Source organism: Spermophilus citellus (assembly GCF_964194105.1).
Source record: "Spermophilus citellus genome assembly, chromosome: 2".
Classification (NCBI taxonomy): Eukaryota; Metazoa; Chordata; class Mammalia; order Rodentia; family Sciuridae; genus Spermophilus; species Spermophilus citellus.
Window position 1 is genome coordinate 179,337,399 of NC_138183.1, and position 23,148 is coordinate 179,360,546.

Consider the following 23,148-nt stretch of genomic DNA (forward strand, 5'->3'; position numbering starts at 1 on the left):
GACTCTCAAAATAGTCAACATCTGATCTGAGATAAAACAAGTCTTCCGATTCTTTTATATATATATGACTGTGGAATGCATTACAATTCTTATTACTCATATAGAGCACAATTTTTCATATCTCTGGTTGTATACATAGTATATTCACACCAATTTGTGTCTTCATACTTGTACTTTGGATATAATGTCCATCATATTCCATCATCATTAATAACCCCATGTCCCCCCTCTTCCTCTCCCACCCCTCTGCCTATCTAGAGTTCGTCTATTCCTCCCATGATTCCATCTATTCCTCCCATGATTCCTCCCTATCCCACTAAGAATCAGCCTTCTTATATCAAAGAAAACACTTGGCATTTGGATTTTTGCGAATGGCTAACTTCACTTAGCATTATCTTCTCTAACTCTATCTATTTACCTGCAAATGCCATGATTTCATTTTCTTTTATTGCTGAATAATATTCCATTGTGTATATATGCCACTTTTTAAAAATCCATTCATCTATTGAAGGGCATCTAGGTTGGTTTCATAGTTTAGCTATTGTGAATTGTACTACTATAAACATTGATGTGGCTGTGTCCCTGTAGTATGCTGTTTTGATCCTTAACATGACCTTTTGTGTAGTGAATCTATACATACATTAACATCACAACATCTTTGAAACAGTGGTCACTTTGTATTAAGAGTTTTGATTAAATAAAAGATATATATTCCTTTGACCCACTAGAGTGACTGACAAGGCAGCTTTAAGTTGTTTTTTGAAGGAAAGAATGAAAAAGTAAACATGAATATCAATATAAATTAGAGTAGTTCTATAGCTAAGCACTAGGCAAAGAATTACCCTATAAAATATTTGTAATCAGAAAAATATAGATTTGCTGTTATATAGGATACAATAGAAACTTCATAGAGAAGACAGAATTTGAATTGAATCTTGGAAATCAGGTACATAAAAAAATATGTAGGTAATAAAGTGAAATTTACAGCATTGTCAAAAGTCAGTGAAGGTATGGACTAAACCAAAATTGGAAATAATGACTCCATCAGCCTTCAATCAGTCAAACAAAAGGCAAAGTCTCTCACATGAAACAACAACAACAAAAAAATAGTCAACCTAATAAAATCAAAGATTTTCTTTTGGCAAAAACTATGCAAAAGCCATTTTGGGTCACCCTGGTGAAAAGTACTAATGCCTCCCTCCATTAGATATTAGAATAACCTTGATATTCTAGGGAGCCTTTGAGGACTTTAGAACACTGATGAAAATGGTATTAATAAGCTTCTATTTGGATGAATTAGAAACAAATGTCGCTTCTGAAAGCAGGGTAGAAGGAAGTCCTAGAAGGTTAGAGATGGAAAACAGAAGAAGTAGATTTGTGAGCACAAGTTAAGAAGTAAACATTGGAAAAAAAGAACTAGTTTCTTTTGAATATCAGGGAAGGATAATATGTTGGGTATTAAGAAATATTTTGGCATGAGAAAAAGTGTAGTGGATATAAGCCAATTATATAATATAGTTAAAAAAATAATAGTAGTGTGTATACAATCCTCTATCTTTAAAGCACTTTAAATGACTTGAAATTCAAGTTTAAAGGATAGGAAAATATGGACCATAAAATTCAATTGATAAAAACCTAAATAAGTTAACAAGATCTTTGAGCTCTAATGTCTTACCCAAGTGTAAGACATTAGATATCATAAAATCAGACTTAAAATAGCTAACGTTCATATAGTAGTATTCAAAAGAGACCAAGGTAGTCCATACGTAGAACAACATGCTGGAGTATGAAGTATTCATTCTTATGTTATATTCTTATGTATAACCAGAATCAGCTGATAAAATCACAATTGTTTTGGTCCTGCTTGGGAAACAAAGAATTAGGGAAGTTTTTTACTGGTAAGAATTATAGTACAGTAGAAATAAAGTTCAGTGATAAATGCTAATTGATAGAATTCTACATCTGGAAGAACAATGAAGACCTAATTTAATTTAAGGGTAAGTGTAAGCTTCACGATGGTTTATTACTAACTATTGTTTCTAAGTTTCTTCTCAAAGTTATTTATCAGTAGCTTATTAAAATAAATGATTGCATAACCATTTATTTTAATTATCTCTATTAGTAACACATAATGATGTTAATTTTATCCTTCATTTTAATGTACTGTACCATTGAAAGGAAAACAAGATCGTTCTATTCAAAGAGTAAAGTTGTACTCAGATGCTTTTCAATTAGTAGACCTTCTTTACTGTTGACTTGAAATACTTATTGGCTTAGAAAAAAATGTCAGACATTCATACAGAGAACACCTAAATAATTCTACCACTGATATTTTCATTCAAAAAAAGACTTGGCTGCCTTAAAAAAAATGAGATTGCAATTATTGAGGGAAAATTGAGAACACTACTCCTGAGATCAGGATCACTGGTTTTTATTATAAAATTGGTTAGAACTCAGTATTAAGAGCAGTAGTTATAGGAAATATCAGAGGTGCTAAGGTGTTTGAACATCAATAGGTTTGTTTTACTTAGAGATATTTAATTGTAACTTTTCTATGGTGATATACCTTCTGCATGTGCAGTGTACAGGATATAAAGAGCAGATTTATGAGTGTCCGATAAATGTTTATTCCAAAATAAATTTACTACACATACTGCAGTGTTCCCAAGAAATCATGAAGAGCTGCATAACACAGAGCAAGGTGGCATGTAAGTTTCACATTTGTTGTCTAGATTTTTATTTTCACTAGGCCTCTAGTGTGAGGCCTCCTAAGAGTGCAAGATGCCCATTAAGTTTGGAAAATTTATATATTTTAGTGTGTGTGTGTATGTATGTGTGTGTATATATATATATATATATATATATATATATATATATATACTATCAATGGCTATAGCCACAAAGGAGTAACTGGAAATGTACTTTATGTTGTTGTTGTTGTTGATATGCCTAGAGAATTGCACTGGTTAGAATCCCACAAGCACTAGTTAGAATCCCACAAGCACATTGAGGGTTTTTTCTTGAAATGATGAGAGAGTGGAGTAGATTACCCAAATAGTTTTCTCTTTTAATTGAAATAATATTTTTGTTGGTATTCTAGAATCAGTCATATTCTCCATTTGCAAACGTATGGTCCTAGATTGCCTATTGACTTGGTCATCATTTTAACTGTTGAAAAAATGTCTTAGTTTTGTTATATATGATTACTGTGAAATTTTCTGAGGTATGCTATAACATTGGTCATTTTAATGGTCTAAATAGCAGCTTATTCCACAGATCATTGAATTCAACTGCAAAGGTATTATACCTTCACACTAATTTAAAATTTTGCCATTGACATATTCAATAATTAATGGATAGAAAAGAATTGTACATAAACATGCAATAGAGGACTTGTTGTATCTTCTTGGAATCTGGGATAAAATTTTTCATATTGTTTATTTTTGATGGGGTACAGAGCATTGTGGATTTGACTTTATCTCATCATATTAATTACTCAACAGTGCAGATAATCTTAGATGCAGCCTTAGTTAAAGAACAGGTAGAAAAAAGAGGCAATAGTTGTTTCTTTTTACTTATTTCTATACAATTATGTAAACCAGGAATATTTCAGATATCATTCAGCTGATTTTTCATAAAGAGATTAAAGCATAATATGTATTATGTGTTTAAAATAATTTAACAGACTTTTGATGTATTCCTTATAAGTAAAAATGTGATCATGATAATTACAAGTGCTATTACCTTATAGTTACAACATATTTTAGGTCAATTGTATCATCTACCTTGTGCTAAATATAATAGCGAAGAGCTTTGGGTTGATGCAAAAAAGCAAAAATAAAATAGTGTTTCTATTGAATGTTTTACCCATTTGAAAGCCATGCTAAAAAGAATATCTAAAATAAATTGGAGCAGACTGATTTCTTTGAATAATACAAATCATTTTTGTGTATATGAAATTTCAAGCTTTTACATAATTCATGTAAATGTTAGTCTAAAACAATAATAAATATATACTATCAATGGCTATAGCCACAAAGGAGTAACTGGATATGTACTTTATGTTGTTGTTGTTGATATGCTTAGAGAATTACACTGGTTAGTCACTTGTGAAATATAATATTTAAGCTATTTGCTATTTTGACTAAAATGAAATATACATTTAATACTTATTATGTTCTAGACTCTGTTTAGTCTCTAAGAATATAGCACCGACCAAAGCAGACAAGGTTCCTTCTTGCATAGACATGTATTCTGGTCAATGAAGACTTCTAGTAATCAACAAAGCACTTAGTATATTATTGGACTTTTTCAGGACTTCCATTTATTTATTTATTTTTTCTAATGTAATGGCAACCTATTTGAGGACTTGGGCCAGGATCTGACTCATAATTTGAATGGGTAACTCTGGATGCTGTATAGAGAGGGTACAAGTAGGCAAAAGTAGAAACAGGAAGATGAGATGAGGAAAGCTTTTGCTGAAGTACAAGTAAGAGAAAATGCTAAGTTAGCTTAAGATGATAGTGATTAGAGGTAAGGGAAGTGAGATATGGGTGGATTTTACAGGTATTGTCGATGACAGATTTTGTTGATGCATTGGAGTTTAAATGTAAGAGAGGTTAGGAATCAAGGAAGACTCCAAGATTTTTAGCTTGATTAGATGGGTAGTGCTGCCACTTGTTGATATAGAGAATACTACTGTATGTTGGGGATCACAAGTAGACAATGAAAGTTCAATTTTGTACATATTATATTTGGATTTCCAAGAAGGGACGTTTTTAGGAATTTGCATATACAAGCATACCTTGAAGATATTGCATGTTTGGTTCCAGACCACTGCAATAAAGCAAATAAGATAGGTCTTGTGAAATTTTTTTTTTGTTTCCTAGTGTACACAAAGTTATGTTTACAATATACTTAGTGTATTATGTGTACAGTGCTATTGTGTCTAAATATGTACATACCTTAATTACATATTCTTTATTCCTAAGAATAATAGTGATCATCTGAGCGTTCAGCAAGTAATAATGGAGGGTCTTGCTTTGATGTTGTTTTCTGCTGAATAGTCAGAATGATGCTTCTAAAGGGATGGCTGTGGAAATTTCTTAAAGTGAGACAAGGCTGCAACATCCATTGATTCTTTCTCAAAATAATTCTCTGTATTATTTGATGCTATCTGATGGGATTTTCCTCCCATAGTAGAACTTCTTTTAAAACTGTAGTCCATTCTCTCAAATCCTTATGTAATATTCTAAATCCTTTGTTCACATTTCAACAATATTCCCAGAATTTTCACCAGGAGTAATTTCCATCTCACAAAATCATTTTCTTTGATCATCCATAAGAAACAACTCCTCAACTGTGGAAGTTTTACCTTGAGATTGCAGCAATTTAGTCGTGTTTTTAGGCTGCACTTATAACTGGTTTAGTTGCTGTTTCTACTACATCTGTTGTTACTTCCTCTATTGAAGTCTTGAGCCCTTGAAGTCATCTATGGAACTTGGAATCAGTTTCTTCCAAACTTCTGATAATGTTGATATTTTTACCCTGTACTATGAATCACAAGTGTTTTAGTGGCATCTAGAATGATGATTCCTTCCCAGAAGGTTTGAATTGACTTTGCTCAGATCCATCAGAAAAATCACTGTCTTGGCAGCTATAGCCTTAAAAAAATGTATTTCTTAAATAGTAAGACTCGAAAATTGAAGTCACTTTTTGATATGTGGGTTGAAGAATGGATGTTGTATTAGCAAGTATGCAAATAACTTTGATCTTGTATATCTGCATCAGAAATTTTGTGTGATTTGGTGCATTGTCAATGAGCTGTAATATTTTGAAAGGAATCTTATTTTTTTGAGCATTTGGTCCCAACAGAGTGCCTAAAATATTCAATAAACCATGTTATAAACAAATGTGCTTTCAGGCTTTGTTGTTCAATTTACTGGGCATAGGTTGAGTAGACACTATAACTCTGAAAGGACCTAGGAATTTTTGGAATGGTAAAAAAAACATTGGTTTTAACATTAAGTCATCAGCTGTATCAGTTCCTCACAAGACTGTAAGTCTGTCCTTTGAAGCTTTGAAACCAGACAATTGACTTCCCCTCTCTAGCTAGGAAAATCCTAGATGGCATCTTCTTCCAGTATAAGGCTGTTTCATCATCTACATTGGAAGTCTGTGGTTTAGTGTCACCATTCTCATCAATTACATTAGCTATATTCTAGCTTCTTCTTTTTCTTTTTTTAAGATTTTATTAGTTGTTGGTGGACCTTTATTTATTTTTATGTGCTGCTGAGAATCAAACCCAGTGCCTCACACATGATAGGCAAGTGCTCCATCACTGAGCCACAACCCCAGCCCTATTCTAGCTTCTTGCTGCACAGTCTCTATCAGCATTTGTATGGAGATGGAGCCTTCCCTTAAATTCATGAGCCAATCTCTCCTTCCTTTAAACTTCTTCTGTGGCTTCCTCACCTCTCAGAGTCATCATAGAATGGAAGATAGTTAGGACATTGCTCTGAATTAGGCTTTGATTTAGGGAATGTTGTGGCTGGTTTGATCTTTAATCCAGATCCCTAAAACTTTTCAGCAGTAGGACTATTTAAATTTTTTTATTATACAAATGTTCACTGAAGTAGCACTTTTATTTTTTCAAGAACTTTTTATTTTTGTTCAAAACTTAGCTACTATTTGGTGTGAGAGGCCTAGATTTTGGTTTGTTTTTGCTTTGACATGCCTTCCTTACTAAGCTTAATTATTTCTAGCTTTTGGATTTAAAATAAGATGTGTGACTCTTCATATCTCTTGACTACTTAGAGGCAATTATAAGATTTTTATTTTATTTTTTTGGTACCAAAGATTGAATCCAGGGGTGTTTAACCACTGAGCAACATCCCAAGCCCTTTAAATATTATTATTATTATTATTATTATTATTATATGTATTTATTTGTTTATTTTTGAGACCCAGTGTCACTAAATTGCTGAGACAGGCTTTGAATCACAAATTCCCAAGCCACTAGGATTACAGGTGTGCTCCACTGCACCTAGTAATCATAATGTTTTTAATTGGCCTGAATTTGAATATTGTCATGTCCCAGGAAATGGGGAGGCCCAAGAAGAGGAAAGGAGACACGAATGTGCCTGGTCAATGGAGCAGATAGTATACACACATTTATTAAGTTTTGTGTGATAGGGGTCAGTTTGTGGTGCCCCTAAACACTTACAATAATAGTAACATGAAAGATCACTGATAACAGAATATACTGAAGGACTTGGAAATATTTAAGAATTACCAATTGTGACAGAGATGTGAAATGAGCACATGCTGTTAGAGAAATGGTGTCAATAGACTTGTTCAATGCAGGGTTGTTTCAAATGTTCAATATCTTCAATATCTGCAATATGAAATAAAGTGAAATATATATGCTTATGGAAGTTAGAGGTCTTGGCTAGAGGTCTCAATTTGGGGATCATTGGTATATTAACAGTTTTGAATCTGTATGGGATCACCTACAACAGCAATTTTCAATTTTGTCATATCTAACATCTTCTTTTATAATATTACATATGTCCATTTTGCATTCTTAAAATTACATTTACAGGCAATATGTATGTAATTTAAAGAACAATTTAATATACTAATTTAGTATAAGAAATATAACATAATTTAAAAAAATATTTAAAATTTAGGGATGACTACACCAGGAGTCATAATGAAGTAGATGTAAACCTATATGCAAAGAAAGATCATGAATAAGACAATCTTACTACAAGCTTCAAATACAATTCAAATACCAAGGAACTTGTTCCTTTACTGTCTTGCTCATACTTCCATGATCAAATACCATAGATTAGGTGGCTTAAGCTACACAAATTTATTTTCTCACCAGTTGGGAGACTGGAAATCCAGGAATAGGATACTACTATGATCTGTTTCTGGTGAGGCCAGTCTTCCTGGTTTATACACAGCCACTTGTCACTGTGTTCTCATGAGAGACATGAAGCATGCTGTAAGATATTAGAGAAGAATGAGCTAGCTTTCTCCTGTTTGTATAGGAACACAAATCTTTTAAATCAGGGCCCTGCATCATTTGTAACTTTGTTTAAACTTGATCACTTTTGTGAAGGTCCTGTCTTCAAGCATAGTGACATTGTAGGTTAGAGCTTCACCATGTGAATTTTTGGGGCATAGAATTCAATTCACAGCATATACAAAGGGATTTTCCATCTTTTGGTTTAATTGTGAACACAATAGACCTGTACTTCTTCAGTTTACAGGGTAGTTGTAATCCTAGAGATTTAATTTGTATATTAAAATCATGCAAAAACTTTGCATTTTTTATAATTATAAATGAGGTTTTTATTTGCAGGAGTATCCAGGAAGTTACTTGAAAAGTGTGCAGGAAGTGGTATTCTCTATAACACTACTGGATATCTAGTGTCTCTGACCCTCACCCTCTTAATATGATTAACTTTTCATCATCATTGTGAGGAGAAAATTGGTTCCCCAGCTCTCAAAATGTCTCATAAGAGGTGGCACTGTTCCTTCAAAAATAACTAATTTAAGAAATATGCACAGTTAGAGAAAAGATATCACAGAATACCAAGCCCTAAAACATTTCAATTCAATACATCAAGTTCAGTGTAGGTTATTAAGAAGGACTGGCCACCAGGCAAGAAGAGTAAGTAATATTGAGTCCTAGACACCACAGGCAATGCTTAAAAAAACAAGCAAACAAACAAACAAACAAAAGATTAATTATGTCAAATGTTGCTGAGAAGTGGACTGAAATGAAGACTGAATTTGGGACTATGGGAGCTGGCTTTACTGAAATGTTGGGAACAAAAACGTCACTGAAATAGGTTTTCAAGAGATAATAATAATAAAAGGACAAGTGGAGATGAAAAGTGTAGATAGATAAATCCAGGAGTGTGCTAAGGATAGCTCAGATGACCTTGAAAGGTGACTTCTCTTCCTAATAGCATATTCAATGAAATTATGTTTGGTAGTTTCCCACTATTCACAGTGAAATTATTTATTCTATAGAAATTAACAACCACTAATGCTGACACTGTCCCCTAAAATTCACATTTTGAAACTTCCTCACCAATGAGATAGTGTTAAGACTGGGGGTGTTTAGAATGTGGTTAAGACATGAGGGCAGACCTATCATTAAGGATATTGGGGTCTTTATATAAGTGGTTGAGGGAGTAGGTTTGCTCCTTTCTGCTCTTACATCATGTGACATCATAGAATTCATCCCCTCTTGGCCCTCCTACCTCCTGCCATATGACAATGCAGCAACAGGCTTCATCTCAGAAGCAGAAGGCAGTCCTACCAGATACCAAGTTACCTTACTCTTTGGCTTCCCAAGTTCCAGAACTGTGAAAAATAGATTTTCATTGTTAATAAATTACCCAGTCTTAGTTTTTGGTTATGGCAATACTAACGGACTAAGACAATCATAAAGTAGTACTTTTTAAAAATAATGTATCCATTACTTATCTATTCTTAGACCTGACTATGGAACATGAGCCTGAACATCAGTGGACAAATTCTAAGGTTTATAATACAAATGAAATGAAGAAATAGGTCAGTAGATGAAGGGAGATTCAGGACAAGGCAGATATGATATGGGTATTTCATTATATTATGATATTTACATTGTAATAATTATAACCTATTTATATTTCCCTGGGAATGATATGAGTAATGAGAATGAAGTAAAGTGAGAAAAGTTTACCTTGCTGGAGAAAGTACAGTTATAGGAGCAAGTCCACAAGAGCCTGCTAAGAGATTCCATACAATTTAGATCCCAATGTACAAGAGGAAGAATTGACTTAAGCTATGGTGGCATGAGCACCCATTCTTCATAACACAAGTGAAGCGGAGAATATGGTTACAGAGGATGGGTATTGGCGGTTGGATTTGGACTTAGATAAATGAAACTTCTATTTTGTTTCCTTCTGTTTCTTACTGAAATAACAGGGTTATCACTGAGAAGAAGGACGGAAAAGTGTGGTAGAATTTTCAGTAAAAAAAAAAAAAAAGAGGCAGTGCATCATTTGAACTAGTATATTGATGAGTGAAGCATGATGGTCTCTCTGAATTGTGCAAAGTGGTTTTCTATGGTATGTGTTCCTAAATTCAAAGTGAGACCAGTCAGAATGATTGTATTCTTTTTTTCCCTAGTAACATTCACTGCTGTAGTTTAGCAGTTGAGCAGGTGGAGAGTTGGAGTTTAATCAGCACTGGTCCACTCCTGATTAAATTCACTGTAGTTGTCACCTCCAATCCATTCTCTGCACTGTAGCCATAGAAACCTCAGAGCATGAATCAAATTAAATAACTTCTCTTGCTTAAAATCCTTTAATAGCTTCCTATTGCTTCTAGGAGAAAGACAAAAATCTTTACTATGACCTAGAAGGGACTCCATGCTCTGACCCTGTCTACTTTTCATTCCGATCCAATTAACTTACTTTATGCTCACAACAACACTAGCCTTTGATTCTTTCTAATTTTTTTTTCTTTCTTCCCCTGCTGTATATGTCCTGATTCAAATATTTACCCACCATCATCATTGCACACTGCCACCTACATGTGCACTTAGTCTCTGCATCACAGTTCAGGAGGCAATTGCTCTGAGAAAGCTTCTGTATGTATACCTTAACTGAGGTGGTTTGTGTTTTGTATAAGCTACCATCATGTTTCTTTCAGAACAGTTCTCTCCACTGGTAATCATATAGTCAAAATGTGACCATTTGTGTAGTGAGTGAACCATTATAGACTCTAAGCACTATCATGGTAGAGACTTGTATCTCTTTTTGCTCATCATTGTACTCAATTTACAAATTGCTCATAGTAAATGCAAATACTTTTTAAGGTAAAGGAGGGGAAGGAAGGTAGGGGAAAGGGAAAGAGAGTGAGAAGGGAGGGAAGGAGACAAATAAATTCTCTGCATTATGAAAACCCACAAACTAGCTGGGCACAGTGGCACATGCCTATAATCCCAGCAACTCTGGAGGCTGAGTCAGGAGGATGGTGAAAGCCAGCCTCAGCAATAGTGAGGTACTTAGCAACTCAGTGAGTTCTGTTTCTAAATAAAATACAAAAAAAAAAAAAAAAAAGGCTGGAGATGTGGCTCAGTGGCTCAGTGGTTGAGTGTCCCTGAGTTCAATCCCTGTGTATAAAAAAACCAACCAAACAAACAAAAAAAAACTCACAAGCTAGTGGAAGTGGGGTCAGGTACACAGAATTGCATGATATGTAACCACCCAAAGAGAAGATGCAGAAGTTTGGAGAGGGATACTTAGGAGACTTTCTGTGTCAAACTCAATGACTTGCACAATGTGGTAGATTATTCCAGGGAGAGAAATAGTTTGAATTGTTCAGATGAGTAAACCATCATAGAAAGTCAGGATAATGTTATGCTGTTGTGAGGCCAGTCTGAGGGAGCATCCAGACGAGAGGGCATGAGCAGCTTGTAGGAATTGCTATTAAGTTTAATCTTTCTCCTAATGATGTTGGTGAAACACCAAAGCATTTTAAATTGGAACTTAGATCAAATTTGTAGTTTATATTTGTCACCCTATCAGTGGTCTACAGAATGGAAAGCAAAGTAAATATTTCTCTTAATGTTAAGGAAGCAGAAGAGTTTATTTCCTGAATTCTGAGAAGGCATCATCTATGGTAGCCAATGAATAGGACACAATGATTGCAATGGGAAGGAATTACTGCTAGCTTGATAAAAATATTAATGGGACAATGAAAGGGAAAGAGTGGGGAATGGTATAGATTGCTGAGAACTCCTGAGTCAATTAATAAAATAAGCAGAAAAAGTGTACAAAAAAAAAATCGGCCCTACAGTAAATAGGCCCTACAGTAAAGGACCTGTTTCTAAATTCTTCCTGTTTCTAAATTGCTCCATAACTTTGCAAAGACTGAATTTATAGTGATCTGGCCTATGATTAGCAGTGGGAGAAGGGTAGTAAGTACAGATGCAATTACCTCTGTATTTATGTGGATGAATCTGGGTCAAGAAGAAGATTAACCTGTCATACCTTAAAGCATCTATGATTTGAATCATGAAACACTGATTATAGCCTTGCATGAGTCTTTGTGGAAATCATTGAAAGTGATTAATTTAATGAAACTTAACACAGCATATTTACTATCCTAATAATCCACTCAGTGAATGACTTTCAGCAAAAATTACAAGGCTTATAAATGGTAACAGCACAGTTTGAAGAAAGAAAACAAAGTGCTAGATATAGCAGTGATGTTAGAATTATCATACTAAGAATTATTTAAAGGAAAATGTAGACAACATGCAGGAACCGATAGATACTGTAGGCAAAGAAATTATATAGGCATGATATTGGTTAAGAAACAATATATTTTTCTTAAAAGAATGGAAAGATCTTTGTACACTAAGCCAAAGACATTGGACTTTGTTTTATATTCTATAGCGGATGAAGAATCTCTGCTTCAGTACTTAACCTTATTATCCTGTAATGTCTCCCTATTACCGTAGAACTCAGTAAGTATTCAATGAAAATAAAGATCATTACTGTTTGAAATAGTTTTGTGAAGTTTTTTTCAAGGAATGGGGATTTGGGTTTGACTGGCGAACTCTTGGGCAGGGATTGGTTAAGAACAAGAGATCCTGGCAGTGGGAAAGCATACGCAAAAGGAAGTCAGAGGGGTCAAGGAAAACCCTATTTTGTTTGTCTAGAGTTTTAGGTTAGAACTTCATAAAACCAGAAAAGAAAACCTGTATTTTTTGGATCTTGGATAAAATTGCATATTTCTTTTTGAATATGGTGTTCAGAGTTTGTGCAGAAAGTGGGAACTGAATTAGTATCAAGCTGAGCTTTGATCACTTTGAGGTGTTTCTTTGGTTGAATGCCAACATTGTTAAAGAAATGCATTTGCTGTGACAAATGAAAATACAGCATTTTCCTTAAAAGGCGTATTGTGTTGTGGAAAGCTTAGTAGCAATAATGTGTTTATCCAAAAATGCCTGTTTCCTTTCACTTTCCCTGAACCTCTGTTTTTCAGCCCCTGTCAATTTTTGTTATGGCTTAGCCTTCATGGTAATAAAACAGAATTTATATTTTATAAGAAAGCAGGTTATAGACATTGATTCATTGATGTAGTTTGAAGGCCAAGAAGTCTGTTTGTAGTTCTTTTCAAAAGTTGCTTTTGATTTTTAATATAGTATGTTTAACAAGTGGAGAGCAGAATAATGAGTGCCAGATAAGTAGACTTTTATCACTCTGCTTCCTTTGAAAATTATAAGGATCCATTAAATAATTTTCCTTTGTGTAATATTGCATTTTCTACCTTAAGACCTTACAGTTTTTTAAAATACCAGGTGTTGAGGCATGCATATTGCATTTGACCCTGCTGTGCTTTTTTCTTATTATGTAATCCTTAGGCAAGAAGAAAGTAAAGGGAGTGGGCAGAGAAAAGGGAGTGTTTTCTTTCAAGAGAATGAGGCAGTGGAATAAACACTGAACTGTGAGTTTTTTGTTGTTGTTGATGTTGTTGTTTTTTGTTTACTTAATCACTTTGCTTCTTGCTATCCATATGAGCTCAGGACTAGCAGGTAGTTGTCTGGTTTTAAGTTTTCTCACCTATAACATACTTAATGGAGGGATTTGTTTCCCTGTTTCTGAACTCTTTATTGCTGTACAGAGAAGTATTTTCTAGGTTGTGGCTAATTTAATGCCACAAAAATGGTAGTGATAATAGACATTTGGTACAGGTTAGGAAATCTCACAAAATATAATAGAGGATATATGCCAAATACAGGATTTTTGTTACTTATTTTTCTACATCCTGTTAGTGTTCCTATTCATTTATTACCTCTGGTTTGTACATATATTATGCTCAATGTTCTTGTCTTCTAAAAAATTGCATACATGGACTTGTTTATTTTTTCTTTAAGAAAAGAACAAGACAGAATAAGACTTAATTTTTCTTTATACTTTTACATTAGCCTTAATATTCAGGAAAGTTTTATAAAAAAATTCCACTGATTATTTTTCCTTTTTAAATTGCTTCTGTCTGAATTCAGTCACAGAAACATGACCATATCTTTAATAAGAAAACATTTTTTCTCTGTAACTAGATTTCTTATTTTATCTAAAGTAGTATTAATTTGAATGCTTTTGTTGCTTTGAAAGCAATATTGTAAACAGCAACTATTGTTATCCACTACTTGGTTACCATGGTAATAAGGGACATTAATTTGATTTAAACAAACTTTTCTGAAAATGGAAATGTATGCTCTATATCTTTCCAGTTGGTATGGATGCATTCTGTCCACCCTTTATTCTCATTGTTTGTAGCAATTTGTTTTTCTAAGACTAATGCACATATTTCTTTTTCTAAAGAAAATGAAACATCAAATTTTGACAAACCACTAATTTTTGAATTCCTAGGATTAATGCTCTTGTTTCCCTCTTTAAGTAATTTTGTAATTGCATTTTTAAATCTGTTTTCAAGTAGCTGTAATGACATTGCAATTCTTTTGTTGTTTTGGCATTTCTTTTTGAAAAGCAAAGCTGCCTTGATAATTTGTTTTATTTATAGTAAGTGACAAAGAATGGCTATTCTATAAAAGTTTGTTAAATGAGTGGAAAAATGAAAAATGAATATAATAAAATATAATTGATAAAGTTTTTTACTTTCCAAATTATCAATTTTATCTTAATTCTAAATTCTCTTCCAATAGAGATTATTGATCTTTAATGATATAGGAGAAAAGGCAAAAATATTCACATCCAGCATCTTGGATCAGAAGGGCTCCCTGTTTGTTCTTCTTTTGCTTTTTGTGGGGTGGGGAACTGGAGATTGAACCAGGAATGCTTTAACACTGAATCAAATCCTTTTTATTTTATATTTTGAGGCAATTTCACCAAGTTGCTCACTTGTAGTCCTCCTGCCTAGAACTTGTAGTCCTCCTGCCTCAGCCTCCTAAATTGTTAGAATTACAGATATACCTGGATACGTCTTTTGCTTTTTATTATTTGCATATTCAGCAAAGTTGGCTGTTCTTGTCTTTTAGACTATCAGAGTATTAATTTAGCTCTTATTTATTTATAGTATCTGTAATTTTTGATAAAATATTTCTCCTTCACTTGGCCTTACTCACTGAATACCTAAGTTATTGTCTGACTTTTAGTACACAATCAACAAACATTTCTGAAAAAATTGTTTTAGATGTGCACATTTAAGCATATATACTTAAATAATACTTCCAAACTGTTGCTGAAAATTTAATTTGTACCATTTCTTTCAAGTTACATGTGCACTATGTATTTGCATGTATACATGTGTGTGTGCCTACATTGGTGTGATATAGAGGAGTTCACAATGCTCTAAAAGCTATAGTGTGAGAATGTGAATGACCACCCTGAACGTTAATTACATGTATTGGGCACATCTATGTGCTATATCTACTTTTTAAAAATTACTACATTTAGATAAGTACTAAAAATTAAATTTCAAGAAAGCTATAAAATTACAAATTCAAGATATTGGTAAAATAAAATAGGTTAATGACTTTTTTCCCCTAATTATTCTCTAATCCCTATTATATTCATTGTTGACTGATATACATGCTACAGATTTTGGACTTCTGATTGATAGATAGATAGATAGATAGATAGATAGACAGACAGACAGACAGATAGATAGAAATGAAGTTACCCAACACCTTAGAGAGAAGGGAATGTTGGAGAAAACTTACTATGTGTGACTGTTCATCAATTTACCAAAATTCCTACAAGGAAGTCTTTCACAAACGCTTTGGAAAATACATTGGTGATACATACACCAGAATCTTTAAAGAAGATGATAACTCTTTTCATCCTGAGAATGAAATGATTGTGAAAGAGGTTGTCACTGAAGTGGGTTCCTTGATATCAGTAGAGATAATGAGGTCACCAAGAGATGGGGTCCTAGACATAATACCAAGTTACAGAATCAAAGTGGGCATGGTTATCATAGCAGGTAGCATTACTAGAAGAGTAATCAGAATGGTTTGATATGTGGATGTCTTTGGTGTTGAGTAACTGCTCATGGTGTCCTGACGACTCAGATAAATAAACAACCTAGTAAAGTCTAACTTACTTTATATAAATGAAGTAAACCTCTAGAATGCAATAGAGTCATGGCCTGAATCACCTCCAGAATTGTAGTACTTTGTCCAATTCCCAAACTTGAACCAGTTCATAGATTCTGAGTCCCTCTACTAAAATTCTTCTTGATAAAAACCCTTATATATGTAAAAAATTAAAGTGTAGACTCTTCTCTTAGCCTTTCCCAAAATCATCCAAGCCACTTAGCAGGTCAGCTGCGTATTAGAGAAGTACCCAGTCTTATGAAAACTGAACATTGTCTCTAAGGCTACATCATTTCCTTAGAAAACAAAACGTTGCTATAGTTGGCTGGTAAAAATAGGGGCTTAAAGAAAACTAATAGAATTGTGGCTGAACTCAAGAATCATTATGAATCTACTCCACCATTATTTGGTCAATTCCAGAATGCACTATTGGAATAAGCATGTTCAACCACAGTCATAACTCTCTTATTTATTTAATCTCCTTTTCTCTCTCTTATTATATAACGTTTTCTCTTTATTCACTGTTGACATTTTGTACTCTTAGATGAAAAAGAATCCCATCCCACACTCTTTTTCATTTTACTGATATTCTTAACTTTACCTTTTGTCTTTGTCATTCTTCTTTAATGCCACAGTCAACCTTCATTCTTTTATATTTGTATAAATGTTGTTAAATTGTGACCTTTAGCTCCTGTTTCACTCACCAGAACATGGGAAACTTAGTTTCTTCTGCCTAACTCATCTTTCCAAATGAAAAATGTCTTTATTGCCTGTGATGGGGGATACTGATTTTGTACTTAAGGGGGTGGGTAGAAAAATGACAAAATAGAAAAGTAAAAGAAGTTTTCATTAGAAGAAAGTTTTATTATTTTTAAAAGAACAAATATTTGAGAGAAAGGATGTTCAGAAATACAGGAGAAAAAAGAGTGAGGAGACTGCCTTCTAATTAAGAATGCTGAGATAGACAATCAGTGGGAAGAGAAATATGGGGCATGTTAATGTTTATGGACATTTGAAATGTTCTCTTTCCTCACTCCTACTCATTTTCCAATGTATTAATTGTGTTTTTTAAATACTATAAAATCAGAATTGTTTTATCATTTTTGATAAATGGCTAATCATCTGGACATTAAAACGGGGTGAGGCCATTTGGATCCTCATGTATTCATTGTATCCTAGTTACTGGTTTTGTTCATTCCATTTGTCACCTATCACATCTCTCTCTGTGTATTCAACTGCCATTTTTGGACAGTTTTCATAAAATATGTATCACTTTTGAGGTACATGTTGAATCATCATCAACATGTTTGTGTATTTTTATATGTTCAGTGAAATCATGTTAATGAAACCAAGAGTGGGAAATCTTCCAGGAAGGCAAATATTGACATACAATTTGTTTGGGTTATACCTTCATCATTAACTTTCTTGAAACAAGAGAAAGAAACAATGTTGAGGTTTATTGAACTTTGTTTTTAGCATATTGGTATTGAAATTATTTATGTCACCTTATAATAAATGTACATGAGTGTTCCAGCTACTCTTTATATTCCAGGGAAGGCTGTTTAACTTCTATTTTCTATGCATTTTACACGTCAACATAACTTGATGGCTTTCTACATCCTATGGTTTGCAGCCCTGAACATGCTACAACTAGCTAATCGACCATGTGGCCTGCAGCACAGTTGTCTATTTTGCCTACCATCAGACCACAATCAGATAGTGTTACTTGTCCTGGGTTACCTGTGTCTGAGAATATTTTATTTTAATAATGAGCACCTGCACATGCAACAGAGGTGCCATTTCTGAAACATTTGGAAAAGACTGGTAAAAGGGAAATGTTTTACTGTTGACCTTTGTTCCACTTAATCACATACATATGTCTCACACAATTATATCCAAGAACATGGTAGAAGCTTTCAGGACAAAAGGAAAGTCTAATAATTCCATCTTTTGTATATTATGTTCCCCAGATAGAAACTGACACTAAGGAGTGTATGAATGTGAAATTTTTTTTTTTAATGAATCAACATCTATGTGAGGAAGGTTAATGAAAAAGAAGTTGAACCACCATAAAGGCTTGGTGAAGCCCAGCTAAACTGGTGGTGGCTGTAGAGCAACTATTACTCATCAAGTTACCTGTGTAGGAGCTAAATTATCCCTGGCTTGATCAGTCACTGGCTGTGAGCTGTTTGCTGAAAGTGATTCCGTTTGCACCTGAGGCAGACCAAGACAGGGCTGCAGGCTGCAGGCTGCCTGTACTTTCCACAGCTCAGCAACTAGTCCTTCTCTTTGGGGACTTTGGGGAGTACTTTTCTATTTCAAACACAATACCCCTATCTTATTTTTTCTTATTATTTAATTTTAGAAAATAAAAGTCTGAGATGAATACTGTCCTAGGAAAAGACTCGTGGCCTCGCTCCTTTTCAGAGATTTTGGCCACATTCTCCTCATTTCCCCAAACATATGTTCTTTAAGGAACTCAAGGTCAAAAGATCCCTGAACTCATCTGACATAGTATCACTGGAGAAAAGGAATTAGAAATAGAGGTCAGAGGCCAACAACTCAGGATTTCTGATAAGTTTTTCCCCCCCAAAATTTTCCCCCCAAAATTCCTGTTTTCCTCTTTAAGGAGAACTGGCAAATAGAAACTGTATATACTTATGGTATACAACATAATGTTTGGCTTACATATGCATTGTGAAATGACTGCCAAAATCAAACTAATGAACATATACAACACTTCGTGGAAATAAAAGCCTGGCTGTCTGTGTGTGTGTGTGTGTGTGTGTGTGTACATGTGAGATAATACTTAAGATCTCTTATCAAGCATCTTTTCTATAATAGTTGCTTTTAAGTACTGCAAACTATAAGTAAAAATTTGTCCCTTTATCATCTACACTCACTTATAATATGCCCTGCTTTATGAGGTAATCCTAAGCTTTTTTTGCAAAATGAAAGTAAAATGATATAAATATTATGATAGAATGATTTTAAAATTTAATTTTCTAGGAGGGGGTAATGTTTCTTTCCTTGCAACATAACTTTTGTTACTACATACTACATTACACTAGCCATTTTTTTTAAAGCTAATGTTAAGTCTTTAATGGGCCTGTTTAATGGACTTGCTTGTGAACTTCATTTCAGTGCATTTTGAAAAAATTAAAATGGACAAATCAAGATTGATGTATTAAGAGGAAGAGGAGAAAACTTTTACCTATTAAGTAAAATGTAAGGGACTTCTTTTCAGTTGTTTGAGGGATATGGTCAATCTTTAAGATATTTGAGTTTCTTTCCTCATCCATGATAGTGTAATATTTAAAAGTTGAAATATTTATTTTTATATTATAGAAAATTCAGAAGCAGTTAGGGAAGGAGAATCATCTGCAGGGAAGGCATAACTGGTTACCTGTCTGATGGCAGGGTTGCTGTAACCTGTCTGAAGGCGTCCCTCCAGCAAAAGGCTTTCGTTTGTTACAGATGAATATAACAAGGTAGCTATGATCAAGTCCTTAGATACAAAAATATGTATTTATTGAATTATTTAGTGTTCTGGCTATTGAACTCAGGAGTGCACTAACACCGAATTTCACCCCCAGCCCTTTTATTTTTTATTTTGAGACAGTGTCTTCCTAAATTGCCAAAGCTGGCCTCAAACTTGTGATCTTCCTGTCTCAACCTCCAGAGTCACTGGGATTACTACGTGTGAGACACAGTGCTGGAATAGTACTAATAGCATGACTTTTTCCCATTTAAATGATTATTTTCTTTTTTCCATTTAAAAATATTTTTTTTGTTTCAAGCTAAGTTTTAATTTTGTTTTCACAGCAAGAATATGTTTGCATACACTTTCTTGTTGTTATGTAAATCATTATTTCATTTGGCTTATTCTTTATATTGGTAATAATTAGAGATTGGTATTCTTCCATAAAAGGGGAGATGAAACTGGCTCATGGTGTGTGTGTGTGTGTGTGTGTGTGTGTGTATGTGTGTATCAAAAAGTTTGGATTAGAAGAGTATTTTATATTCCTCATCTTTGTTTTTAAACAGTTAAGTATATTATCTCACAACTAATTGTCCAGAGAACACAAATTAATATAATTGTGTAGTGTGGTCTGGCAGCCTCAAAATCTTTTTGTTACTTAAATGAAAGGAGGAGTGGGTAAAGGTCTACAAAAGCTTGTGTTAATTAAGATTTATCCTCTACTGGTAAAAAATCATGTTCAGATATCATCACATCATTAGTCAGCCCATCACAATATCACATTGCAGAAAAGCCTCTGGCTCTTTTCAGTAGATTTAATAAAATTATTCCAAGAAGCCCTGTGAAAGGACTGAACTCTAGCACTGGATACTTAAGAAGTAATTCAGGCCTGCTGAAGAAACAGATCATCTAGTTTGACATCTAACTGCAAGAGAAGAAGTACCATTTTACAATTTTTGTTTTTTAACAAAGAAAAAGTCGATTTTTTTGTGGTCTTTTTCCTGGAATCAGATGAAGAATGAAATGTAATTAAATATTTGATAGACAGAAATCTGAGAGACCAAAGGAGAACTAATATATGAACCATAAAGAAATTATCAAAGAGTAATTTTTATCATTAATATTTATTCTCTCAAAGTAAAAAAATGAACAATCAATATGACTTCCTGAGATAAAACTAAATTTTCACATTTAGAAACTTGTGAGTACAATGACAAAAATAAAAAATTGAGAAAGGATGTAATTTCAAGGTAATATGTAAAATTTCTACTTATACATATGTGAAGGTTTCTTTTGACAATCATAGCTATTCAGGGGCTTTAGTTCTCATTCATTTCATGTTTTTCACATTATGATATTCAGATTAAAAGAGATTTCAAGTGTACTAATATTAGTTTTAGATTTTCTCACAGCTTGTGTTGCTCTTATAAGTGATTTTTAAAAAATAGCTGTTTTTTACTATCTATAAAAAGTATGTTTGTTGTGCATGTTTTTAATCTTAATAATATAATGGGGATGTGGCTCAAGTGGTAGTGAGCTCGCCTGGCATGCGTGCGGCCCAGGTTCTATCCTCAGCACCACATACAAACAAAGGTGTTGTGTCTGCCGAAAACTAAAAAATAAATATTAAAAAATTCTCTCTCTCTCTCTCTCTTTAAAAAAATAATAATTTAATATATCCAGAGATTTTTTTTCTCCAGGTTTTCAAGCAATTATCCGCAGATATTATGTAAAAAGAGACAGACTTATTGCTGGGGAAATGATTTTTTGTGTGGTATGATTATATGAATCAATAATTCTGATATTTGTTTGCTTTTTAATAAGTTTGGGAATCTATTCAGTAAATCTTAATTTATACTTTTAGCTCCCAAGAATATCATTCAATATACCCATTTCACTGAATGGTTTCTTATTTGATATGTGAAGTTCTTATTTGCTCTTGGGGTTTAACTTCACTCATCATCCCCATCAGGGGAAATAGGGGGCTTTTAAAGAGGCGAGTCAAAGGCTACAGTCCAGGTGTTCTCATTCTGTAGTTGTAATTCACTTGTTAATTTGGGAGATAGTCATTTCTTAGAATTTCTGGTGCCATCCCCAAATCTGAATTACTACATTCCTCTTGTGGGTGTGTGCTCAAGGACAGATAAATGCCTAGAGTGGGGGAAAAATACAATCCTATTTTCCCCGAGATTAGTGAAGAGGAAGAACAGAGAAGAAACATGTCCACTTAAAAAGTAAATTGTAGTGACAGATCAGCAAAGGCATAAAGTGGACCATTGTTATGTTTCCCCGATGTCAATTTCTACATTCCCATTCTATGGAAAAATGAGTGAAGACATCTCCAAGCTCTTTCCTGCTGAAAGAGAGTGGAATGGAGTAAGTGACCTGAAGTCCTTGTTTTCAGACGGGACATGGAAAGTTAAGGAGTTTTAGCATCAGGGCAGTTCGTAGGTCCATAAACATTGTAATGGACTGTGTTTTGGTCATATTCTCCTGCCAGGTGTTTAAGACCAACTTGGTCAAAACTGACTTTGTTCTTATCTACTCTTAGGGTCATCTGAGTGATATTTCTCAGAGATCATTCTTGGGAACCTGTGAGAATCTTCTTGCCTCCTTTAGCCTCCCATCTGCCAGGATGGGTCAGAATTTTGCTCATTAGATGTGGTCTCCTTTTGAAGCATCAGGATGATACTCTTTCCAATGACCCTCCTCTTTTCGGAATGTGTACTTGTTGGCTTCCTGTTCTCTCTCCCTCTCCATTCCTCTGATCTGTACTGGGTTCAATCCCTGGCACCACATAAAAAAAATAAATAAAGTTATTGTGTTCATCTACATCTAAAAAATATTTTTAAGAAGGCTTTAAAACAAATACAAACCATAATTCCTTTAAGATTTGCTTTTCCTAATAAAACCTGATGAAATAAAATTGTCTTGATAAGAACAAATCAGTGTTTCAGACTTAGCTTCATATCAGTAAATTAAAACTCAAATAACTGTGCTAATTATACCCAATTTAATCACATACACAAACTTTTTGAGATTTACCTTCCACAAACCTTCTACAACTTACTTTGACATTCTAAAACTTTTTCCATCCTTAGTTTTGTCCTCTTTTTAATCTTGGACTTAAAACTTTACCATGTTTCTTTAATCTTCTAATTTTCTACAGTAAAATATATTACCATACATAAAACTTTCTTCTATCTCTTTTGTAGTTTCAAACCATTTCTTAAATTCATATTCTGAAACAATCCATACGAAAGTTAGCTGGGCATTTAATTCACACAACAAATTTCATCACAGGAGAGATTGAATAATCCTTTTTCTCCAGGTTTGCATTCAAAAGGTTGGATATTTTTGAGCCTGGCCTCTCTTTCTTATCATTATCACAATTCTATCAAGTTTCAGTGAGATCCCCACTGTCAATTATACCTAGAGGCTCCTTTCAGACCTTTTTCTTATAGTAGGCATATTGATAGTCAATGGAGGAGGCCCTTTCCATCCTTTTTTTTTTTTTTTTTTTTTTTTTTTT

The 23,148-nt window shown here is 33.7% G+C and overlaps 1 protein-coding gene across 9 annotated transcripts in view; it reads left to right on the top strand.

Annotated features, from left to right (window-relative positions):
* The window catches only part of NOX4 (NADPH oxidase 4), a 189,392-nt gene that overhangs the window by 131,290 nt on the left and 34,954 nt on the right, over nt 1-23,148 (top strand). The gene's annotated exons all lie outside the window — the stretch shown is intronic.